At 46.5% G+C, this 5,571-nt stretch overlaps 1 long non-coding RNA gene across 1 annotated transcript in view; it reads left to right on the forward strand.

Moving 5' to 3' along the window:
- Positions 1-4,619, forward strand: part of LOC121022711 (uncharacterized) — a 64,339-nt gene extending 59,720 nt beyond the window's left edge. Inside the window, exon 5 of the long non-coding RNA XR_005787065.1 lies at positions 4,162-4,619. This is a non-coding gene — a long non-coding RNA (uncharacterized LOC121022711). The remainder of the gene's footprint in view (positions 1-4,161) is intronic.
- Positions 4,620-5,571: the final 952 nt, after the last annotated feature.

Consider the following 5,571-nt stretch of genomic DNA (forward strand, 5'->3'; position numbering starts at 1 on the left):
ATAGAGCTTAAGGAAGTACAAATATTTCTTGTTGCACATACTAGCATTATTGCTTCTATTGTGAAATTCACCGGGTCTTAACTTAGGAGTTGGTTGTCTATTTTTGGTATTCAGATCTTAAGATCATATACCAGTGCCTGAGCCCTACTATGAAGGCTCATGGCCACATCACTAACAACTGCCTACAGTACGTGAATCATATTTTTCGACCTTCTAGGACAGCCTCGATACCCCTACGTCAGCATTGCAGGGGTCTGACACTTGCAGCGCTTCTGTGTCCCTTCATCAGCCATGTAGATATGTCATGCCTGTGCCCCTTCCTGGGCCATGTAGGGGCGGCTGCCTGTGCGCCTTCATGGGCTATGTAGGGGTGAGCCACCTGCAACACTTCATGGGCCCTGTAGGGGTGTACCGCCAGCACCCCTTCATGGCCACTATAGTGTTTGTACTGTCTGTGGCTTCAGGGACCCACCTGGGGTCTCCGGACATATTCCCATGGATACCAGGGAGCTTCTGTAGTTGTGTTCCTCTGCATTACATCTCCCCACAAGACCCTCATCTCCAGATAAATATTACGGGATCAGGAACCACTTTTCTTTTTACTTTCTTCTTAGTGGAAACATCTTGCCTTTGTTTAGCAAGGCCACTTTGCCCTCTCTGCCATCTCCTGGAGGTTCCCTTACCTTTGCACTGCTCTTCACTCACTGCTTTTGTGTGTGCTGTCTCCTGTCGCAGTCCTGCAACGATGGTAATTTGTACCATGAGTGGCTGCAGGAAGCCACCTGGAACTGGGACTCTGGGACTGGACTGCTCTTCTCTCTGGTGGACATACAAGTAGTTTCCTTGATGGCGGAAGTGGATACTGGTCATTGGTGGTTAGAGGTGACTTCACATTTGCTCACATTACCACTAGTGCTGGTACAGAGTGATGGAGGACACCACGGTGGAGGATCGCGGGTGGAGTCATTACTGTGGCCATGGGGGGCAGTTACAGAGCCTGTCCGGGGTCAGTTTGGGGTGTCTTGGGTATACGCAGGAAACAGGATAGGTTGAAAGCAAGGGCAAAACATCAGAAAACGTATGGCCTCATGAGGTGAGTATCTTGTGTTTGTTGCCAAGACAAGCAGCTCCCCCCGTCTGAGGAATATAGTCATACCCCACCCCCAGGACCCCTAGAGAAAAGGTTTCAATGGCTTCACCAAATAAAATACTGTCATGACCAAGAGCAGTGATCTTCACACTCCACGTCTACCATCCATATTTACTTCCTGGAAAATAGGGAGGGATTCCAGTGTATTCCAAATGGAAGTATGAGATCAGGTCCACACAGGATCGTGTGCCCATGCAGGGGAGTTGCAGGGTATTACCACTTCACACTGGTAGGAGACAGGAGAACGAGTAAGGCAGTGTGTTCAAAGAGTATTACACCAAAGAGGGTGACATACGATAGGCCAGACATGGATACACGGTTCTTCCTGCAGGAAATGTAATTTAATGTGTTGCCTGGAGAACTGGGAATAGTCATAATAATGACTCAATGGCTGCCTGCAGTCGACTAGGTAGAAATACCAGATATTTCTTGACTTTCTCAAGGAAGGAAGACTCCACAGTCTGAGGGAGATGGGAATGGGGACCTACTGGGCCCACATCTGCTCTTTTACCACAAACTTGGTGGCTTATGAGAACAAAATCGTGTTCTCTCAGAGTTCTGGAGGCCAGGAACCCAAAATTTGCTTCACTGAGACTAATGTGTCAGCAGGGCTGTACTCCCTTTGGAGACCCCAGGGCTCCAGGGGACAGTGTATCCCTTCCCTCTGGTAGCTTCCAGTGGTCACCAACCTCCCTTGGCTTGTGACCATATCACCCCAGTCTGTCTCCATGGACACAGTGCCTCCTCTTTTGTCAAGTCTCCCTTTGCCACTCTAAGGATGCTCGTGATTCCATCTATGGCTCACTCAGACAACCCAGGACTCAAGATCCTCAACTAGATCCCAACGATGGGAGTTAGCTGCCAGGTATTAGGACTTGCTTTCTTTGAGGTCCATTGCCCAGCCTAGTACAGCATGTCATTCCATAGGGAGACAGCCAAACCATGCTATCCCCATGTGGTGGGGCGATCACAAGTGAACAGTGCCAGGGCATGCGCTGCTGACAGACACTACAGCAGGACTGAATCTCCGGAGAATTATGCCCAGAGGGGAAAAGCGAATCTTACAAAGCTCACATGCTTTTCGATTTGATTTGTAGAATATTCTCGAGGTCACAAAATCATAGATATGGAGAGCAGATGAGGGATTGCCAGGCATCACATGGTGATGGGTGCAGGAAGGAGGTGGGAATGTCTGCTGCAAGAGGACAACATGGGAGTCCCTATGGAGGGCTCGATGCTCTGTTTCTCGTGTGCATCAGTATTGAAATGCTGGCCATGATCCTGTCCTACAGTCAGAGAGAACATAGGGCATCTTTATCATGTTTCCCAATCACAGACAGTCCCAGCAACCTCACAGCCACCCACCTTGGTGCATCTATCCCCATGGCTCTGGCTGGTGTCCCATTAACATAGTTGAGTCGTGTTGCTAAGGGAGGAAGCCATCTCTTGCTAACATGCCTCCCACACCGCTTCCTTCTCTCCTGCACACCGGGGATTTCCTCGGGACCTGGCCATCCTGTGCACCTGCAGCTGTTTCTCCCAGCCCATGGGGAGCAATTCCCATCCAGCGCCACCTGTTTTCTCTTCCTACGCCTAGCATTGCCAGCACCTTCAGACCTTCCCTCCTTGTCTCTGTCAGCTGAGTCTGAGTGGGCCTCCTCTCCCACTCATCCCTAGTTCTCATCTTGTTAATGAATGACACATCGCTGAAGCTCACAGTGAAGCTCACACATTTGATTACTCCCTTTCTTTAAAAATTACTTGCTTCCTCCTCCCACCGTCAGGGCACTGCTCACCAGTGTCTGTGTTGGTTGGTCCTCATCTTTTTCCCGCCCCCCCCCATTTGCTTTCTGCCCGTCCTTACTCTGGGGTGATCTCAGCCAACCTCAGGCTTCTGTCTACCAGCAGCTGGGGCCTCCAAGTCTTTATGCCCTGCCCCCAGCACTTCATGTCTCCGGATGCCTGACTCCAACTGTGAACCACACAGGTGATACCCTCCCCAGACTCTGCTACCTCCCTGAAGGCATCTCCACTTCCCCTCCCATTGTTTACTGGGTTGCAGCCACACTGACCCCTCCCTGCTCCCTAAGCATGTCAGGCACATGCTTTACACTGCTTCAGGTCTTTACACTCACTTTTCCTCTCTCTGTCCAGAATGTTCTCCCACATGCCAAGATGACATACTCCCTTATTTCCATCATACCTTTGCTATGACATCACCTGCTCAGTGGAGTCCCTGCTAGATCTCTATCTAAAACTGAAAACTGCTCCTTCTCTGACCTGAACACCTGATATCCCTTCCCCGCATTCTTTTCTTCCTGGCCCGTGGCATCATCTGTTTTTCTTACTTGCTTGCTGTCTGTCACCCACTTCAGTCCCTGCCAGAATGTTGGCTCCATGGGGTCCAAAGACCAAACTAGCTTTGTTTAGGACCGTTTCCTTAGGGTCCTAGAACAGTGCCTAACTCCTACAAAGGCTCAACCACCATTCGCTGAGTGAGTAAATGTTGGGATTTCGTATTAATTTGCTGGGTCTGCCATCACAAAGTACCACAGACTGGGTGGCTTAAGCAACAGAAATTGATTTATTTATTTTCTCACACTTGAGATCAAGGTGTGGCCAGGGTGGGTCTCCTCTCTCCATGACTGGTAGACGACCTCATTCCCACTGTCTTCACGTGGTCTTCCTTCTGTGTGTGTAGGTGCCCGCTCTCTTCTTATAAGACACCAGTTATCAGAGTAGGGTCCCTCCCTCCAGATGAGCTCATTCGACCTCCACTTTATCTTTCAAGATCTGGTATCCACGTATAGTCACATGGGTAGTTAAGACTTCAACATATGGATTGTGGGGGCAAATCCATTCCATAACAGGTTTCTGTCTGTTGTACCTAGTCACTACCTACTTGTGTTTTTTGTTTTTCTGTATGCCCGTGTCCCCATTATTTGCTCACCGCGTACTAATCCCAGTTTGCCCTTAGCCCAGGTTATAACTCTGTTTATTTATTTGTATAGGCTTGCATCTTCCCTCTACCTCTATACTCCAAGTTCCTGGCTGGCACTGGAATTACGTCCTTAGCATGCACATCATAACCTCCAGATGAGGTAAGTATGATTACTCTTGTTTTGAAAATCTATAATCTGTAGCTCAAAAGAGAGTAGGTCATGTTTCTGAGATCACAGTACTAGTAAGTGCTGTTTTTTTGACAATTCCTTCTCATGGGCTCCAAAGCCCACTTTCTTTCATCTACCACACTGTCCCCAAGATGAACGGGGAAAAGCCTTACTTCAGCCTGATATATTAAAAGCAACGTTACCTGTAAAGCTGGTGTCACATTTCAGGAAATGGGATTAAGTTTAGAATCTGAGTAATTATACCCACAGGTTGAATTTGAATTTGACATCCTTTTATTTTTTACTGCTGCAATTTCTGTTATCCTTAATGATTATCTAAACGTATTCTTCCCTTCGTAAAATTTAGCCACTAAGAATACTAAGAGAGTTTGTTTCCTTTGTAACAGGTCGGAATTATACAATGAATTCATAATGTCAAGGAAATAGCTGTTATTTTATCCTAAAATATAGAGGAAAATGTCATTGCCTTTGTTGTAAGAATTTACCATGTGTTCTTGATAACATGCCTGAGCTCTCTTGGTGAAAAACCATCGTAGACTTTGAAAGTAAGTTATTTATAGTTAAGAGAGTATTGTTCTCTCTTTGGGTGCAGCTGATTGTTTGAAATAGAACTTGGGATTTTTCTTCATAGATTTTCTATTTCAGAAAGAGCTTTGTTTTAAAATGTATGTTATATTTGCATTCATGCAAGTTGTACCATCATTAAATTGACAGGAAAGCAGCTGTTAATAGTTGTCATTTGGACATGTAGATGGAGATACTATAGGTCATGGTGTGACTCCTTACATGTGTTGAGCTCTGGCTTCATTTGGCATTTCCAAACCATTGCCATGACCTTATGAATGTTGATCAAGTGGCCATATAATGGTTGTTTTAAATTCGTATCAGGGGTGTAGAGATGATTCTTACATTGTGTATGAGGAAGCTGTTGGTTTTCTGCTTCTATGTCTGAGTAGCTCCTACAAAATAGAAGAGTAGGGCATCTTATTGAAATTAATTTTGTTCAAAGTAAATGCACCTTGTGAATGAGCTAAAGGCTTAGATAATAGTCAATACTTTTGGAGTCCGATATTAATTTGTGAGTTACAATAGGTCTAGGGGCATCTGTGTAGCTCAGTTGGTTTAAGCGTCTGACTTCCACTCAGGTCATGATCTCACTGCTCATGACTTTGACCTCTGTGCTGGCAGCTGGGTCCTGGAGCCTGAAGCCTGATTCTGATTCTGTGTCTCCCTCTCTCTTCCCCTCCCCGGCTCATTCTCTCTCTCTCTCTCTCTCTTTCAAATATAAAT

This window comes from Herpailurus yagouaroundi, unplaced genomic scaffold (genome assembly GCF_014898765.1).
Source record: "Herpailurus yagouaroundi ecotype Mexico unplaced genomic scaffold, PumYag 432, whole genome shotgun sequence".
NCBI lineage: Eukaryota > Metazoa > Chordata > Mammalia > Carnivora > Felidae > Herpailurus > Herpailurus yagouaroundi.